At 45.2% G+C, this 20,012-nt stretch overlaps 1 long non-coding RNA gene across 3 annotated transcripts; it reads left to right on the top strand.

Annotated features, from left to right (window-relative positions):
* Window positions 1-10,191: 10,191 nt before the first annotated feature.
* On the top strand, window positions 10,192-19,560 carry LOC122462713. 3 transcript variants are annotated; one of them, XR_006285422.1, is made up of 5 exons: window positions 10,192-10,311; window positions 13,318-13,512; window positions 14,333-14,467; window positions 16,342-16,522; window positions 17,304-19,560. It is a non-coding gene; the product is annotated as an uncharacterized LOC122462713 (long non-coding RNA). The 3 variants fall into 3 exon arrangements; XR_006285423.1 differs by lacking the exon at window positions 14,333-14,467; XR_006285421.1 differs by lacking the exon at window positions 13,318-13,512 and having other exon boundaries at window positions 10,201-10,311.
* Window positions 19,561-20,012: the final 452 nt, after the last annotated feature.

The following is a 20,012-nucleotide window of genomic DNA, read 5'->3' as shown; positions in this document are numbered from 1 at the left end:
TGACAGAAAAGAAGGCTGGCAGCTGGTTCCCCTTTGTGTGTTTGTCTGTACCCATAACTTGTGTTATTGACATCTTTGATCTTAAATCAGCTTCCTGTTGATTCATACATATGCTTCTGTTATTTCAGTGCCCCATAGGAAGAACCATCTCCCATCTGTTCCTCCCACAGCATTCTGAATCTCAAGGTCTTTGATTAAGGGGGAGAATTTCAAAAATACAAATGATTAAGTACCTAATTCCCATTGGCTTCTGAAACTGCCCTTTCTGCTTTGAAAATCTCCCCCTAAAAATCCCAACCTTCCTCATGCCTTCAGAGGAAAATTTCTCCACATTCTGAATACATAGGTCCATACTCAGGACCAGATTCCGGTACGTATACTTGCATTGTTTTCAATGAGGTTTCTCACAGATTAAGGTACTATTCAATGTGAGTCAGCGTCATCAGAACCTGGCTCCTAAATTGTACTACTCAGTTATCATTTGTTCAGAACCAAAGGCAATTGTGTGTGTGTGTGTATGCACGTGCGCCCACAAGCCACTATAAAGGGAGGGGAAATGGCTCAGGTAGTTCTGTGTCCCTGTAATTCTGCACTCTTGAAATGGTCCATAGGGGACGGACATTGCAACAGGACTGCAAGTTAGAGCAACTCTATTTGGCCCCTGACACAGGCTGGGCCACCCAGTGCCCCTACAGCTGCTACAGAAAAGAAGGTGGCCCAGAGCTGTTAAATGAACAATAGTGAATAGAAATAGCGTGTAGATACATTGATGTATTTCACTTTGATTCAAGTTTTCTTTCTTTCTTTGGCATAAGAGAGGGTCCCAACTCACCCCAGTGTTAGATCAGGCACTGGTTGAAAGAAAGGTGTCTTTGATTGACTGATATCGTAAGGTGTTCCACAAGCTGATGATGTTCCCCGAGGCAGCCTCTCTAAACCATTTTCCCCTGCTTAGTTTTAGCTCCAAACCCACAAGGCCTTTTGGGCTTGGACCATGCTCCCCATAGGAGTGTGGGGTTTTCCGTTTAGAGCCTGACACTACTGCCCCATTAACCAAGAAGAACGATCACTACTGAGCCATGCTGTGATATTTTGGGGATCACCCAGACCAGTCAAGGGTTCTGTCACCACCTGCCCTGTAGCCTTGGGGTGCCTTAATGTGGTGCTGCTATGGCTCGGATCCCTCACCCTCACACAAGTAGCCAGCCCACAAACACAAGGTCTCATGCTGGCTTCCAGCAACCTAGTTATTTCTTGCAGGGTGACATTAGCAGCCCTTTCAGGCCCAAGTCGCCTCATATCCGTCCTCCCTGAGTTCAGCCACTTGGACTTTTCCCCTCTGGTTCATAACCCCGTAACATGTGAAACGAGCCCTCCAGCTCTCAACTCACTTTGGCCCTCATATGCGACACAGTTTGCACGACAGAGCCCGGCTCGGGGTAAAAATAAACCAAAGGCTTATTTTGCAGAAAAAGCACAGCCTCAAAGATAAAGCAGTATGGGAGAGCAAACACACACAACTTACATGGTAAATTAACATAAAGTCACCAGCTCAGGCTTTACACTTCCATATTAGATAAAAATCTCTTTTCTCAGCCAAGTCACCTCTTGGCTTTTAACAGCTTCCCAGCACATCCCCTAACTGTAGGTGATTCAGGGTGTCACAGACAGCTTTCTCCCAAAAGGACGCTGTGACAGTATTCCTGCAGTGCAGCCTGCGACTGTGGGACCGCAGTGCCCCCCTTAACTCTCCAGCTTGGGCTGTCTCTTGCAATGCTTTGCCAGTGACCAGCAGCAAACCCCTCCAGGTGCTGTTATCACTCAGTACAACTGCATGTGGAGCCCCACACCCAGCTAGAGTGCATGAATGCTCCCAGAGCCACTCATGAATCACACAGAGAAAGACACCAGCTGAATCCCCCCAGCTCCCAGCACTGTACCTCAGGAATATACTGGTTTGCAGTGCTCAAGATGAGCCATGCAAATTTATTAATTGGTTCACCACTTCATCAATGGAAAGTAGATATACACCAGCCTTTGCAAACCTGAGCAAGCACCCTTACCAAACACTTTAGGCAAACTCACTGGTAAAGATAAACCGTTAAACAAATTTATTGACTACAAAAGATAGATTTTAAGTGATTATAAGTGATAGGCAAAAAGTCAGAGTTAGTTACCAAAATTAAAGAAAATATAAGCATGCAGTCTAAACTCTCAACCCTATTAGACTGGGCAACATCTAGATTAAGCAGTTTTTCTCACCCCACTGGATATTGCAGTTCATAGTACGCAGATTTTACTCTTGAAACCTGGGCCAGTCTCCTCTGTTGGAGTCTTAAGTCTTCTCGGTGTCCTTGTTGCTTGCAGCATAGGTGGGGGCAGGAGAAAGGTGAAGCATTGGCCCCCTGTGTCCGGTTTTATACCCTTAGTCCATTTATACACAAGTCCAGGCATATCTGCTGGACATTGCTGAGTCCCCAGGCAAGGTTGAGCAATTACCCTGGTGTGGCCTTATGCAGGTGAGTCATTGAATTGTAACTCCCTTGCTGGACAATGGCTGTTGATGGTTGTTTGACACCTCACCCGGGTGTTGGTTACTTTCCTTGCTGTTGTCTCTGGGGAGCTAATATCTGGCTGATTCCCCAACTTACAGCATGTTTTAGTGACAACCATACAACACAATTCTCATAACTTCATGTGCATTAATGATACACATATATGGATAAAAAATTATTTTCAGCAGATCATAACCTTTTCCCTGATACCTCGCATGGCATGCTTTATATGCAATATCACAGTTATATTGGGATGAGGAATATGGGGGTTACAAGACACTCCCCCAAGGTACAGTATGTCACAGATGCCCCTTAGTTTCTGGATGAAAACCCGGAGACACGAGCCTGCTTTTAAAAGTCTTTTCTCTCTCTCTCTCTTTCCTTTTCTTCTCTCAGTTCACGGTGACTCATGTTGGCATAAGTAGTGTCTACACTGAAGCACTACAGCTGTAGAGTTTCAAGTGTAGACAAGCCCTTAGAACAGTGGTGGGCAACCTGCAGCCTGTCAGGGTAATCCACTGGCGGGCCGCAAGATAGTTTCTTTACATTGACTGTCCGCAGGCATGGCCGCCCACAGCTCCCAGTGGCCGCGGTTCACCATTCCCGGCCAATGGGAGCTGTGGGAAGCAGCACAGGCCTCAGGGATGTGCTGGCCGCCACTTCCCGCAGCTCCCATGGGCTGGAAATGGTGAACTGCGGTCACTGGGAGCTGCGGGCGGCCCTGCCCGTGGATGGTCAATGTAAACAAACTGTCTCACACTCCGCCAGCGGATTACCCTGATGGACCACAGGTTGCCCACCACTGCCTTAGAACATAATGCCATTTGTATACTCTATTTTGTATACTGTCCCCAAAGGCTGGAGGCCAACAAATGCACTATACAGTACCCTTTACCGCCTCTATTTCTCTTTTTAAAACCACCATCACCACCATGAGCATCAGCAATTGAACTCCACACATCCTGCAGAGTGCAGGCGTCATGCACCAGGAGAGAAAGGAAAAGTGACTCCCTGAGCTGTCTCCACAGAGAATTACAAGCAGACAAGTGAGCTGTACAAAAAGACCATTGTTGGCAGCAGGGCTTACGCGACCTTTAATTATTTCTCGTGGAGGCGCAGCGGAAGCAGTTCAGCGCAGTCATGGGGCAGCTGATTAATTTATGTGCTGCAGCAAACTGTACAGTTTATGTTGAGCAAGATCAATAATCCCTGCTGTCTATTTGGAAACTGCTCACCATCGAGAATTTGCAAGTCGAAAATCTTCTTGGTCAAGGTTGTATTACAGGAGGAAAGAAAAAAATAAATCAGCCAGCTAGAGAAGATGTAGCTATATCCGTTCCTGCAATTCATATTTGCGGATACAAGTTCTGTGGATGTAAAACTCTGCCCGTGCAGGGGTAGCAAGCTAAAGCAGCCAAACAATAAATAAATGATGGCATAATGAAAACACGTAAAATATCATCATCATAAAAAGTTGATTAACAGAGTTGCCTGAAAGCAGAGAAATTGATTATAATTTTGTGCAGGATAAAAAGGCAACAATAAAGGCTACAACAGAGCCTAGCAACGCTGCGGGCTGTGCTTCCAGGCCCCCATTCAGCAACGCATTCAAGCATTGACTGTGAAGTCACGGAGATCTTAGTGCATGATTAAAGTTAAGCAAGAGATTAAATGATTTGCTGAATAGAGCCATGATTGTGCAAAGACTTACGCACGTGCCTAACTTTACATACTGTGAGTAATGCTACTGATCTCAATGGAGTACTCAAATGGTCAAATCCCGGTGCCCTTGAAATCAATGGCAAAACTCCCATTGGCTCAGTGGACCCACAGTGCATAAAGTGAAGCACATGAATAAGTCTTCACAGGATCTGGGACCAGGGATGGAGTCAAGCATGTGACTAAATCCATTGCTAAAACAGGCCCTGCAATATCTGGGCACACCTGTTTGTATACACAACCATGTTTTTATACAGACCAATGGATATATGCACATGAGAGTTGGGTAATTATTCATCTAACAATCCAATGTCCATGCACAGAACTTTTTGCATTGTCAAATAGGTGCAGGGGTGCAAAACTTAACCAGCCACACATTTTGTAGATGCAGCAGTGGAGGTTAGCTGAACATTTGAAGCTAACTTGTGCTGCATGGCATAGATAGAATGCTTGGCTCATACTTCTATACTTTTCTCTTTATTTATCCATTTAAATGACCCTGAGGCCTCACACTGCAAAGGGGCTGGAGTCCTTTTGAAATAAAGGAATACATGGCAAGTGAGAATAGGGAAGGTGAGTTTCCTGGTTAAAGGTTTCAGAGTAGCAGCCGTGTTAGTCTGTATTGGCAAAAAGAAAAGGGGTACTAGTGGCACCTTGGAGACTAACCAATTTATTTAAGCATAAGCTTTCGTGAGCTCCAGCTCACTTCATCAGACCCTGACGACATTAAGCCACTTTTATCTGTGCTATCAGCACAGCAGCCTGTTTCATATTTTCTCTCTCACACTCTGATCAGCGTGAAGGGGAAAAAGCAAGCCGGGAAGGGAAGAGTTGAGAATGGTATGTACCAAGATCAAGTCACCATTTACAGGAGGGAGTCCATGGGTACAGGAAGATGAACCAGTGCTTACGAGTACACCATACAACAAAGAAAAAGCCAGCACCACCCTGCATGGGATAGACTGGTTTGTGCCATCTCAGCAACAAATGCAGCCAATTTGGATAGCAATGGAATCAGTCTGAGTGCCAGCGACTCAGTCCACAACAGCGACCTTGAGAGAGAACCATCTTAGCCAGAGTTGGTCGGTGAATATATGAAGGGGTGTGATCGTCTTTAAACGCTCCACTTCCTTTAGGGATATGAGTTGATCAGTGAGATACACAAATACATTTTTGCCAAATGGAGGGCAGTTAATGATTGGGTGGTGCAGTGGGAGGAGCTTAATCCTGAGCTTCTGGTGTTGAGTGTTCCTGTTCCTTTCCCCACAAAATCTGCTTAATTGTGTGTCTATTTGTCCTTTGATTGTGTAGCAAGGATCCTCCTTCCTGAGTGTTCGGAAAGCACCTGGCCCATAAGGGGTGCTACCACAAATAAACAGTTACAACAATGTATGGCCACATGAGGGTTAACTGAAGGCAGGAGGCAGCCAGAGATGACACACAGCAGCACCTACCTCCCGTACAACTCTTCACCACCACCCCTAAAAGACACTTCATTTAACTTTCCAGCCTGCCTCAAATCGCACCCATCTGCTACACAGCCAATGAGGGTGGGGAATGCCTTTTACAATCTATTGCACCAACCGGGTGTTCATAGATTCTAATGCCAGAAGGGACCACTGTGGTCATCTGGTCTGACCTCCTGTATAACACAGCCCATAAATCTGCCCCAAAATAATTCCTAGGGCAGAGCTTTTAGAAAAACATCCAATCTCGGTTTAAAAACTGTCAGTGATGGAGAATCTACCATGCCTCTTTGTAAATTGCTCCACTGGTTCATTACTCCCACTGTTACAAATTTACACCTTCTTTCCTGTCTGAATTTGCCCAGTTTCAACTTCCACCCATTGGATCGTGTTAGATCTTTCTGTGCTAGACTGAAGAACCTGTTCTTAAATATTTGTCCCTTGTATAGATACTTAGACTCCAATCAAGTCATTCCTTCACCTGCTTTTTGTTAAGCTATGTAGCCTCACTTTAACATCTTGTAAGGGAGCCATCCTATAGCAAAAGGCTGGTTTTACTGGACACACACAGCCACTTGGTCTCATTTCAGAACTTTGGCCTAATCTGTTGCAAAGCAGCCACTTGTCTATGTGTGGGAGAGACAGAACTGAGCTCTCCCGGCATTTTCCTCCTGCCACATCTTGCCTCAGACATTTCATGCCAGGGCCATGGAGGCTCAAGGCCTCCAGTGGCACTGAAGTTTTGTCACCCTCAGATATTTTTTTCACATGATTAAATATTTCGAAATAAATGAAGTGTTAATTTAATGTGGCACAGCGAGCCAGTGGCCTGAGAGGGGAGCTGTGGCCCTGGGGCGGGAGGGGTGTGTGTGCACCTGTCAGAAAAATGCCTGCCACTTTAAAATGGATCGCCCGTTTCCCTGCACAGAACCACTGGCTAAGACGTGAGGGACCCAGGTCTCAGTCCCTGGTCTGAATCTGTCATTTTTTTTGTGAAAAATTTCAAAAGGTCTTTGTTTTTGTCCCAGTGTGGAACAGGAAACATTTTGACATTTCAAACATTTTCAAAGGGTTCCCACCCAGCTCTAGGAAGGGATTGCTTTTCACAGGCATAACCAGCAGAGGGATCACTGAATTGAAAACAAGCAACACTAGAAAAGAGCAATCATCACATTTTTATTCAGGGTCAACACTGAGCCAAAATCAGACTGGAAAATATACAAACTGATTTATACATTTATTATGTTTTTGCTGTGCAGATTTGTGTCTGGCATGTGGGTTTCCTAGCAGACAGAGAAAAATCAAGTCAACCTTTTAAAAAATGTTACTAATTATTTTTATTTGTAACTCCTGTGTTTCATTTAGATATGAAGCTGTGATGCCTTTAAATAGCTATAAAAGCTGGCTGCACAAAGAAATAGATGCCATTTTCCTCTCAGCATTACTGTGGCTTCTTGTAAATAAGACACACACACACACACACACACACACACACACACACACACACACACACACACACACACACACACACACACACACACACACACACACACACCCTACTCTCTCTAAGGCAGAGGGGTTTTTTTAAAATTCTTTCTTTTGTTGTCCCTAATACAGAATCAAATCATTCAGACTGAATGTATAGTGTATGGAAAAACATAACTTGTTTGGTCAAACGTTTACAGTATTACCAATACTAAGCCTTTAAACACCCCTGCCCCCTAAATCATGGGATATTTTAAAAATATATACATCTGAGGTTCTTTTTATTCAACTTCTGAGCCTTTAGGATACATTTTCTTCATTGTTTCAAGCTTTCCTCTGCAACCCTGAGGCCTAGAAACTTACTTTAAAAAAGAATTAAATAGAACTTTTCACATTCACTTGAGCAGCTGGGACTTTAAGAATAGCACCAAATATTGCATGACTCAGGGCATAATCAGAAGAGTTGGCAACACTGGGTTCATCTCTTTCACTCAAAGTGAGTGCAGGACCCCCTGCTAATGCTGGCTGAATAGAAAATGATTCATGAATAAACAGAACGTGTTTGCTCTGCTGTTATCCATGAGGCTGTATTTGTTATTCATGAGTATTCAGAAGGTCACAGTCTCATTTGTAAAAATGTTTGCAGCTCCCCAAAATGTACCACATTCCAGCCTGGATTGCTATATTTAGAAGAACATTATTTGCTAGAGCTGGTCAAAAATTTTCAAAAGCACAAAACTTTTCTGGTGTTTTTCAACCAGTTATTCTTTATCTCTGGTTTTAAAAGTATCAGTATAAATTAAATAATATTTCGTTAATCTTTCCTTAAATGAGTTGTTCTGTGCGCATTTGTGTCAAATCACTGATCATTATTTGTGGAACACAAACATGAAAGGGATGTAAACATGGCCAAAGTGAATTCAATCTTCTATTCGAATGAGGGTTCATTGATACTCAGCTCTGATACAACCAGTGACTCTCAAATACCTACCATACCACCGCTGCAGTTTATTAAAAATCAAATCAGGTCCCATGCAGAAATGATGTTATTCTAATATCCCAAGCATTTCACCAAGGTGTAAATTGCTGAGCCGCATGAAATGATGTTCCCTGAGGCAACTATCAGCTATGGGGGTAGAGGAGGGGAGAGTTCATTTGGTGAAAGATACCATTTGAGCAGGCATAGGGCTGACAGACTGAATATTTCCATCAGGAGCCCAATTACGGTTCAACTCAAAGACAATCATCGCTAGGAAACAAGAAAATCTGTCCTGGAACCATAGCAACACCTAGTGATGAACAAATCCCAAAACATTCCAGTGTTCAGTTCAGTCTACATAAACACCTCAACATTTCTGTGCTAATCCAACCATCTTTATCCTCGGAATCTAGCTGGCAACTATGAGAAACCACTTACTGGTTAAAGCAGGTGACTGTAAAAAAAAAAGAAAAGAAAAAAAAAAAGCACTGTGAAGATATATGGTTAGTATGTCTCATCCATTCTAGATCAACGGGGTTCACAGTTTAGGCATGTACACAAGGGAGGATCTGAGAGCTAAGTACAGGTTTTTCCTTCTCATGCATGAACCGTGCACTGCAACCTTAAGGAAGTGTTCATGAACATTTGTGTAGCACCATTGTCTTTGAACATTACCCTGAGAGCTCGTCGATTTTCATAGAACAATTCTGCCAATTTAACCAAGTAATCTAAGGTCCTGTCTACACACAGAAGTAGCAGCAGTTGAACTAAAATCAGTTTAAACTTAAAATTAGTTAAACCGGTACAAACCATGGTGCAGAAACACTTGTATCAGTTTAAGATAGGGTTATATTGGTTTGGTTTGTGCTTGGAAATTTACTCATGCAATTTAAATCAACATAAACCAGGTTTAAACTGATATGAGTGTGCTCAGAGAGTGTTTTACAGTAAATTGGTTTAAAAACACACCTGAAGTTAAACTGGTTCAACCTGCTGTGTAGATCAGCCTACATGGATCTTCGCTTTTCTTAAATCAGTGTGTTTCAACACAAGAAAGTGATACTGATTTTACTAATTCGGTCTGGAAACCCATTTTGTTAAATTGGTGCCATTTCTGTGAATGGATCAGCCACAAATTGAACTGGTTTAACATTAAATTGGCTTATAATCGCACCTTTTGTTAAACCTTAGTAACTTTGAATGTAGACAAGGCAAGTCTGTTCTTGGGTGGAAATGGGGTAAGCTAAAGGGGGCTAACACAGATGTAAACAGGGACATGTGTGGCCTAGAAAGTCTTTCTTAATGGTGATGGTGTATGAGGAATTAAACAACTCTGCTTAACTGCCAGGACCCAGAGTGAGATTGCAGCATTGGCAGGTAGTAAAAAATAAATCACATTCCATTTATAAACTGAACACATTTCATCAGGGACCAGAGAAGGATAAGACACTGCAGCCCCATAGTGCCAGTTACATGGAGGGAATTTTCACAGAAAATCCACACTTTAATGCCCTGGAGTGAGAAACTAGCTCAAACCAACCTAGTCGTCAAATCCCTCTTTGATCGCCTCTCATTATTATTTCTGCATTGCATCTGTAAACAGGGAGATCCTTATTTTCAGGAGACATATCTCAAACCTGAACAACACGTGATATGGAAGCACAAGTCAGGGCTTTGGTGGCACGAAAGATATTTTTGAGCTGGGGGCTGTTTTCATCACTTAAGTGCAACTCAGCAGCACTGGGGGGCTGTTTAAATGCAGATAGAAATCAGAGAACACACCTGTGATGGGGTATACCCGACCCTCTGAGCCCTCCTGCTGGAGGCCTCATGACCCTGCCACACCCTTCCCCCCAAAAAGAGCAGTGGAGAGAATCCTCCACGCTGCCTAGAGCGGCTGTGTGGGACTCAGCCAATCAGGGCCCAGCAGCCTAGTATAAGAAGAGCTGCAGGGTCAGAGGGAGTTCAGTTCCTTCTTGGAGTTGTAGGAGTGTGGATGGCTGATGGAGTTACAGAATCCTGGATAGGGCAGCACTGCCAAAAACTGGGGAGAGTGAGAAGAAGCCATGAGCTGGTTGCTGGGACTCCATTAGGACAAGGCCCTGAGGTAAGGGCAGGGCCGTCCCTAGTGGGGTGCAGGGCCTGGGGCAAATCAGCCTGTATGGGCCCCCCCCCCGAAACATTTCTTATACAGGTGAAATCTGCTTACAGTGAACTTCAAGGGCAGCTGCAGGTTAAATATTGGTGGCACTCAGCTGTATAATATTCTTTTTTTATAATTATAATGAAGTTCCTATAATAATAAAAAGAAAACACCTCACCAATCATGATCAGTGTTGTGCTGCTTACATTCTGAAATCCACCTTCCTAGACTTCTTTGCAGCAAACTCACTTCCGAGGTGCATATGATCTTGTTACCCTCTAGAATTTTTTTTAACTGTAATTACACATTCACAAGACTGAGAGCCCATGTCTTGGGAAGTGGGTGGCTCTTGGAGGGCCTATATGTGCCCTGGTGCTGGGTGACCCCAGGATCCTTCAGCATGGAGGAGGGGCTCTAAGATCTGTTTTCTCTGGGGGAGGGGAGGTGGAAAAGCAGATGGATGGAGGACCCCAGTCCTGGTGGGTGGTGGAGAGAGCAGAATTGTGAGACCCCAGGTCCTGTTCTATGGGGCAGGAGACCTCAAGGCTGGAGAGCTGATAGGCAAGGAGGACCCTGAGGCAGGGGAGTGATAAGGGCTGGCCCTGGCCTGAAGGTGGCATGAGAGGGCAGAGTAAAGGGGAGGTGTGGGGCACTGAGGGGACACCAGTGCTGGGCGATGGGTGAGGGATGATGGAGACTACGAGCTGGCACTCACCTGACCTGTGCTAGGGGTGAGGGGACCCCCTGTGCTGGTGGAGGGTCCTGCCGGAAAAGGGAAAGGTCTGTCCAAGGCGGAAGGGCAGGGGCAGGCTGCCCTGGTACTAGTGGCTATGGGGGGCGCTAGGACCCTGGGGCAGCAGGTGACACCAGGAGCCAGCTGGGGCTGGGCTGCTCGCTGCCGCAGAGACTGAGCCTGAACCCAGGGGGTGGCAGGCAAGAAAAAGAAATAAACACCTGGGCTGGTGAATGCGGGGTGCAGGCCTGACCGCTGCTGCTGGCACCAGGTCTGCTGCTAGCCCCCCAGGCCACATTGACCCACCACGTCCTCCTGAAGTGTGGGGCCTCCCACAGCATGGGGCCCAGGCCAGTTGCCCCAGTCTGCCCTATGGATGGGCCGGCTCTGGGTAAGGGTGAAGACGGTGCAGGGCTGCGGCCCCGGGAATTAGAGAGGCCGTGTGACATAGTTCAAGGGACACTGCAGACAGCTGAGATCTACAGGGTCCCTGGGCTGGGACCCAGAGTCGTGGGAGAGCCCGGGTCCCCCAGTCTCATCCCTTATTAGCCACTGGGGGGAAGTGGCCTGGACAGTGAGGCCCCCAGAGGGGGAACTGAACTATAGTGACCCAGCTGGAGAGCTAAAGCCAGGAAGCCCAAGAAGGTGAAGACATTATCTCCAGGGAGGAGCCCTGGGGCACTGCCCTATCCCAGAGCAGGGACAACATAAGAGAGAGAGTGCAAGCACACACACTTGGCCAAGGGGGTGCTCACGAGAGGCAAGTGCACCCCATTACAGCACCTCTTTTGAGCGGCTCCAGCATTTCAGTCTATGATGGCAACTCTAGGGCTTCTTACCAACAATTATGCAAAATGGTGCTTCGTTATTTAGAGTCAGGGTGAGGTAGGGGGGAGAGTCACTCTCAGGTGCAATATCTGCAAACTCAAAACACTATTAAAAACTCACGGCTTAACTCAATGCAAAGAGACCTAAATGCAGGGGATGCCTGGCCTAGTTCTCATGAAACTCTGAGGTTTTTCTGATGGAAGTCAATGGGGAAAAAAACAAACAAAACCGCCCACATATAGCTAGAGACAATACCCACAGGGCAAACTTTCTTCGCGTTCAGCAGAAATTGGTACATTTAATCTTTTGATGCCTATTGGAGTATGAGAAGGCAAAAGCTTATCCAAGACCATGGCTCTTGGGGTAGCATGCTGCTACTGGGAACCTGCAGTGCAATAAAGGTGTCGGTGTCTCCATATGACATTAATGCACTTACTATACAAACACTTCCCCCTACCCTGAGAAGCAGTTGATTCGGTTGGACACAGCTTGCCATTCATAGAGTGGTCCTCCATCTATTTCAAGATTATAGAGCTGAAGCCACAGAGTTAAGGGGTTTTTTTTTTATCCAAGTGCCAGAGCAGTTTGAGAATGAACAGAAGGGCCACAATCCCATCCTGAAGCTGTGGAGTTTGCTGGGGGCCCACTGGCAGATATTATGTGGGTCACGTTTCTCCCAAAGAATCACACTCTAAAATGTATTCAGATTAAATATATTGAGCAACACACTGCTCTCGCCTACACCTGTTGCACCCTGCTGAAAAGCAGGCCCTCAATGCTTCCTCCAACTCAACGCCAATACTGCTCCGGGGTCAGTATTCTGTAGCAGCAGAATCTGCCCTTGGATTTTGCTGGTGGATCAGATTAGATTTCAGCGTGGAGATTATTTAAACCTCCCTCCCCACTCCTGCCTCTTAGGGCAATGGGACTAGGTAGGACTTTGAGCTCCTGAGAGTCGGGGAATAAGGAATACACTCCAATCCCATTCACTGCCTGAAAGCTCAGTTTTCCAACTGCACCCACAGAGATGCATACCCCTCTCCCGCATTCTGCGTGGGCTGAATCAACAAGGGAAGACATTCATTGCCCCAGCTGTGGCCTTTGCAATCTTTGCTACAGGCCAAGAGGAGGAAGCATCTGCCAGGACCATAGTGTGGCTGCGGAACCTGTATTTAAACAGTCAGCACTGACCTAATGGGAGGCCAAAAGGAAATCATTTGTGTAAGGAGTCCACTGGGGGTGATGGAAACGTGCTTTCCAAAGATCTTTGTCACAAAGGCTGCTGAACTACTGGCCCTGAGCACTGGCCGCTAGAATAGATAGTGTTCTTCAGGATCAGGTCTACAGGATACGGGGAGGTGTGTATGTGCTTGCATGTAGCAGTTCTCACAGGCTTATTTCGTTCTCAGAAACGTTCGCTAAGGAAGTCTCCTTGAGGAACAGCATAGTCCATGTGTTCTCTTTAGAACTCTGAAACTCCTTTGAAACGACAGTCATAGTCCTTCAAGACAGCTTTTGAAGTCAAACTCAGTAGTGAGGAAAGGGCAATCCAACGGGTAAGAACAACCACGACCCTCGCACATCGTTCCTGGTTCAGATAGGAGGTGAGTGGTCACAGGGACAGGAGAACTGTCAGACTTGATCAGACCCAAGGTCCTTGTAAACCAGGATTCAGAAGAAGAACCCTGCAACCGACAGATGTGAGATAATCTGTCCTTTCATAGATCTCATCCTGGCCATTAATAATCTGATGTTGGTCAAATAAGTGACCCACCATTTCTGCATGTTGACATTAATAAGTCATAATAATCATTAATCAAGGTCACACAGTGAGTTAGCAGCAGAGCAGGGAATAGATCACTCCTTTTCCAAAAGCGGGGTAGCCCATTTTCTACTTTAACAAGAAAACTGACTGAGATTCTTCCCCGGGAATAAATGAAGGGGCTAGGATGCCTACATTGCTTCATAAACAAGCACACAACCTGGGAAAATAAGTTGGTCTAATGAAGGATATTACCTCCCCTGTCTTGTCTCTCTAACATCTTTCCAGTACGTCAGATGTCATCCACGTCAACCGTCCAGCCAAGAAATGCAAAACGTCTTTTCTCTCTCTCTCTCTCCCTCTCTCTCTGAACTGAGCTAGAGGAGGAAGCTGAATAATGGATTAGTAATCAGGCAAGCATTCCCTTGCTTACTTTCTCTCTTCCTTCTAAAAGACAGTGTAACCTCAGGGTTCCCCACCCTTCCCCCAACCTTCACAGCGATGCTGGCCGGTGCATTAGCAATCATTGCTGTCAGCATAAGGAACAACCCAAGCTGTGATGATGATACACGAAGAAAACCGTCCTTGATTTGTCAGGCATGGACTGTTTTAACAAATTTGCCATTTAACGGCAGTTACAGAAAACACTTGCTCCTCTGTAGGGTTAGGATCCGGGTCTCCTAGCATCCTGGGCTGCCAATAAAAGCCGAGAGACACCTCGAACTGGCGGTGCAGAAGCAATCTGAAGGCTGTTCTGGGGTGAAGCACCACCTCTTCCCCTGCAAGTACTATCCCAGGTTTGCAAGGACCAATTAATGTGCAACATTATTCGTGTGCTTTAAAAATCATATCCCCAAAGAGCATATTACCCCACCGTGTAGACAAGCCCTAAGTCTCACTGCAAATCAACAGGATTTAGGCTCCTAAGTCACTCAGGCGATTCTGAAAGTTTTACCCTATGTTTAGTTCTAAATAGCTCAAGCCCTGGGGCTGCCCCTACTTCTCCTTATTATTTATATTAAGGTAGCAGCTCGAGGCCCTACCGTGCTAGGTGCTGTACAAACACATTGCAATAGACAGCTCCCACCTCAGAGTTTATAGTCTAGATTGACAAAGGGTGTAAGGGGAAATAGAGGCACAGAGAGAAGTGACTTGACAAGGCTAATCAACAGATCAGTGGTAAAGACGGGAACCGAACGCAGGTTTACTGGATCAGAGTCCAGGGCCCTGTCCACTAACCACATTCCTCTCATGTGCTAGGAGACTCTTCTACACTCTAATAGATGTCACGGTCAGGATATTTTTCTTGCTCTTCAGCCTAATCTTTCTTTCTTTCTTAATTTCATCCCATTAATTCCAGTTGTTCTCCCCATGTAACACGTTAGTCAATTCCTCTCCTTCTTTGGTATTTGCACCCTTCAAATATCTGTAGATAGTCCTCTAGATTTAAAATATATGAAGCTGCTCTCACCTATAGGTTATTGGTTCAAATCTACCTTGTGTGACAGCTGGGTGGGATTTAAACACCACTGCAATTGGTAGCCTCCGCAAAGGAGCCTAGGATTTCCTTTAACCCAGAGGCCTTGTCTACATTAGGTGGGTTTAGCTGGTACGGTTATACTGTTATTGTTACAGTGACAAAACCCGCTAGTGTGGACAAAGTTGTAGCCGTATAAAAGTGCTTATTCTTGGTTCCCTCACCTGGCGTAAGGCTACACTGGTATCATGGCCAGGCTTTTACTGGCATAGCTATGTTAGTAAAAACTCACATCCCTCACTTGTAAGTGTTGACCAGGCCAGAATCCAATCAATACGGCATCATTGGCATGACAAGCCCTACAAGTGATAGCAAAGTATCAGAAAGAGACAGATTCCTTGAGTAGATCATAATGGGGCTCCATGCTGCGTTTGGGGATTGGTCCACCGTGTCTATTCACCTGCCTGGCACACCCATGCCATGTCTACACTAGGAGTGCTCTACCAGGGTAGGTAGAGCACTGGCAAATCACTCCTAGTAAAGATGCAGCTATAGGCAAAGCTGCATTTTGGACCACTATAATAAAACCACCAGCACCACCCTGGCAGATATCTGTAATGTAGACATAGCCGCAGGCTCTGCAGGCCCAGAGTTGGGTGGGGAGTGAGCAGTGAATGTGTAGACTGAGGCCTTATCCCCTAGTTCCCTTTCACAGATGGAAGCAGAATAAAAACCAGCAGGAGTCTTGAGTCTGTGTCTTTAAGCCTTGGCTCTCTCCAGCTGGTGAGCCATATTGCAGAGAAATAATAAAGCTCTTATCTGCAATTAGCACGTAGCAATAATTTTATCAATATGGCAGAGTGCCCCTCACTTTCCAATATTACAACTTGCTAGACTTGCTTGGATACTGAGGTGTGGGGAAATGTGAAAGCCAGAACTGCGAGGAGCTGGTACGGAATCACTGGAGTTGGTCTGGTCGACTTTACTGCAATCAGTGCAGAGAAACGTTTGGCTTTGTTGAGAATGAAGACATAGGACCTGGATGAATACATGCCATAGCTATGGCTAGGAGTCTTGTGCGTCCAGGCCCACTAGAATGAAATCAGGGAATGGTAGCAACATAATGTGCCAAACCACAGCTAAGCAATACAGCCTAGTTTATGAATACCTCTTTGATCATTATTTGTATTTCAGAAGTGCCTGGAGGGTCCAGCTGAGAATGGCGCCCCACTGTGCTGAGAACTGCACATATACAGAGTGATAAACAACTCCAACCTCAGAAAGCTCACATTCTAAATAAACAAGCCAGACAGGATGAGAGTGGAACAAGAGGTCCAAAAGAGGTGAAGTGAACTTGCCCAAGGTCACAGGACAGGTCAGTGGCAGAGAAAAAACCTAGGTCTCCTAATTCCCAGGCAAGTGTCCTGTTCACTAGACCATGCCAGTTCAACTGAGCATTGAATATGCCCAGTGAGCTATTCCCTATAGATCCATAAAGTGAAAACAAATTGTGTTCGCTCAATTTGCATCAGGAATAAATTGTGATAAGTGAGCAGATGTTACACATGTAGAAAAAGAGGCCAATTTGTCTAATAAATTATCTGTTGTCAGTTATTCACTTAGCTCCTCAGGAAAGCTATTTCCTTTTGTCCTAGAACAGGTAAAAAAATCTATAAATAGCACAACATTCTCAAATTCAAACCTGGCAAAATGTTGGAGTTTAAAAAATAAATATCAGGGCATCCAAAAATAAGCCCACAAAAACCACAATTCATCTTGGAGGATACCTGTGAATGGGCCCTGGAAGGATGATGAATACCCAGCGAGGCTTTGATGGATTGCTTCTGAGTATTTCTAATTACCTCTCATTAGACTTACAAAGCTCCTTTGTACACTCTTCACTAATTCAGTTTTCAGAGTAGCAGCCGTGTTAGTCTGTATTCGCAAAAAGAACAGGAGGACTTGTGGCACCTTGGAGACTAACAAATTTATTTGAGCATTAAGCTTTTGTGAGTTACAGCATCCAATGAAGTGAGCTGTAGCTCACGAAAGTTTATGCTCAAATAAATTTGTTAGTCTCTAAAGTGCCACAAGTCCTCCTTTTCTTTTCACTAATTCAGACTTTCTGGTTGTCTTTTTATTTTCCCCCTCCTAAGGACAGTTCCCAAGATTTCACTCACACATGACTTCCTGTGCCAGCGAGAGAGAATGAGCCTGGCGAAGAGACAAGATAAATTAAAACCAAGGCCAAAAGAAGAAGGATTTGCCAGTGTCTTGTTCTCATTATTCACTAAGGGCCAAACACCTAGGCAAATGTTCGGCCTGACTATCTCCACAACCAGATGAGTTGAAAGGAATCTTCCCTGTTATGCTACTGAGCTTGTCTGGAGTTGTCCAACAGAGGGACTCTACATGGGGCTTAAGTCAACCTGCGACTTGAGATGAGTGCACGATGGGGTGGCCTGCTTGGCAGATGGTCAGATGCTCTTCACCAAGAGCACATGGCATCTATGCTCTGAGATCTGCACTGGCTGCCTCTTATTCCCAAGTGGACTTTAAGGCATCAATTTTTAACCTATAGAACCCTGATTGGATTAGGTTCTGCTTTGTTAAAAATCTGACTCTCTCCCCCGTGCAAGACTGCCTCAGGCATGGTTAGCAGGCAAGCCGGGGCTGCACCCCCCTTTGTATAATCAAGAGAGCGCGGCCGGCCAGGCATTCTCTGCAAGAGGCCCTCAGCTTTGGAACCGACTCCCCTGCCCAGTTAACCTGAAAGCTGTTGTCTTTCAGAGCTCTCCCCAGGCCTCTCTCTTCTCCCATGTTTCTGGGGAGGGAGGCCTTGTGATGAGGGCTGGTGTTTGTGATAATGGGGGGACTGGATGGGTTTTGATTCTCTCTTTGTTTTAATATTTTCCGGTTTGGGGAAAGGAGCAGGCTGCTGCTTCAGCCTCTTTAATGGGATTTGTTTTAATGTATGGCAAAGATGCCTAGAGCCCAAGATCACTGCCCTTGGAGCGGTGGGGTGGGGGGGTAGAACAAAGAGGAATAGTGTACCAGCCTAAGTTATGTGATGTAGGCCTTGGAAATTAACAACAGAAGGTCTTCATAATACTGAATGTCTAGTTCCTGCCCATCCCTGGAGCACTGCTGCAGAGTCGTGGTACACACCCCATCGCCCCCACTCCCCCCTTAAATTCTGGTTCCTTGCACAACCAAGCTACACGGATTCTACTGCCAGCAATGCAGGAATGCAGCCAATGGCTAGGGCCTTCTGAGCTGTGCATGCATGCAATTGCGTGTGTGTATGTGTATGTGTACATTTTAACGTGCAGTTCTGAAAATCTTGACCATAACCTATTCCTAACTGGGAAAGTCTTCAAGTATGCAGCCTGGATGCCATTGCCAGTTGCACTACTTTGAACTTCAGCGAGCTCAGTGAATACAAAGACAAACCTATAAACTGATCTTCATGGCACAATGTATCCACTGCAACCAAAGACACCGGCCTAATAATGGGCTATTGATTTCTTGCTCTGCAGAGTTCTTGTGAACAGAAGCTCACTCCAAGGATTTGTGTTTCCACCTCCAAGAAGTCAGCAATAGGGTGGGGGTGTGAAATAGAAACATAGATATGATTTGTGCCTGTCCCTGGCCCAACACTCACACACCTCTGTATTGTAATCTGTGACCCACACTCCTAAATGAGAGAGACAAATTAACATTTCAGACAAATCCATGAGAGAACTGCACTCATGGCTGATTTTGTCGTATGTGGAAGGATGAGTTCTAGTTACTTTTGCCTTTCTAATGCAGCTGATGAGGATTGAGATAAAGAGCATTTATCACACTTGTTTACACTCCAGAGCTAAAATCCAGCAAAAATGAGTGACATAGAAGCAGAATAGAGGAAACGCAAACACAGTTACATCACACCCTTCCTTTAGGTTTTTAAAGTATGCGGTGCATTAGCTGAGTGACTCCCATTAAAATCAACAGGGGTTGGGCATTTAAAACCTTGCAGATTTTGTGCATATTTAACCACTTATGAAAAGAAAACCAACAAACCCCTGCTCTTTGAATGCATCTACATAGATGGGCATGAACGATTTTGCTCCCTCTGAATTTCATAACACGTAAATCCAACTCTTTGGAAGATATGCGTAAGATAAATATAGAGAAGATAGCATCTTAGCTAATTAAACTCTTGGCAAGGTGAACTGCTGAAAGTTTAATTAGCTGACTTCTGTGCATCTCTCTGGATGTGCCTGCTACAAGAGGGTTTAATAGAAAATCAGCTTGAACTGGATCTAATTTTTTGATATGTAGAAATCCAATGAAATTACCAGTCTTCCCCCTTTTACTAGGAAAGGCACATGGGCACAAGCAGTGAAAGAGATAATGTGGTTGTTCTCTCAGGACTCGGGGTGGAGGGGAGAATTCTGAGTGTGCGTGATTTTACATAACAGATACCAGGTTAAACCCTGGAGCTGGTTTCATAGGTCATCCAGGAATGACCTATGAAACCAGCCGAGCAATCCAAGTGCTCAATTAGCTCCAGATTCCAATGCCAGTTTAACGGAGAGCTTGGCTTGTGTGGCGATAATAATGGACGGGTCCATTAGTAGTGACCCTAAATAAAACAAATACACATGAATAAAATAAAACAAAGCCCAAACAGATTTTGCTTGGGGCACGTTGAACTTCTCTGGCTCGTGTTATGAAGGAGGTCAGACTAGATGAGGCAAGGGTCCTTTCTTTGCTGAAAAGCTGCGAATCCATGAACAGGAGCACCAAAGGTTGACTTATAATAAGAAGTTGAGCAGGATACAATTTTCAGCACTGGATTCTAATTGTGTGTGCTCACT

Source organism: Chelonia mydas, chromosome 13, assembly GCF_015237465.2.
Source record: "Chelonia mydas isolate rCheMyd1 chromosome 13, rCheMyd1.pri.v2, whole genome shotgun sequence".
In the NCBI taxonomy this organism is placed as follows: Eukaryota; Metazoa; Chordata; order Testudines; family Cheloniidae; genus Chelonia; species Chelonia mydas.
Note: the sequence above shows the minus strand (reverse complement) of the source record. Positions and strands in the feature narration are given on the sequence as shown.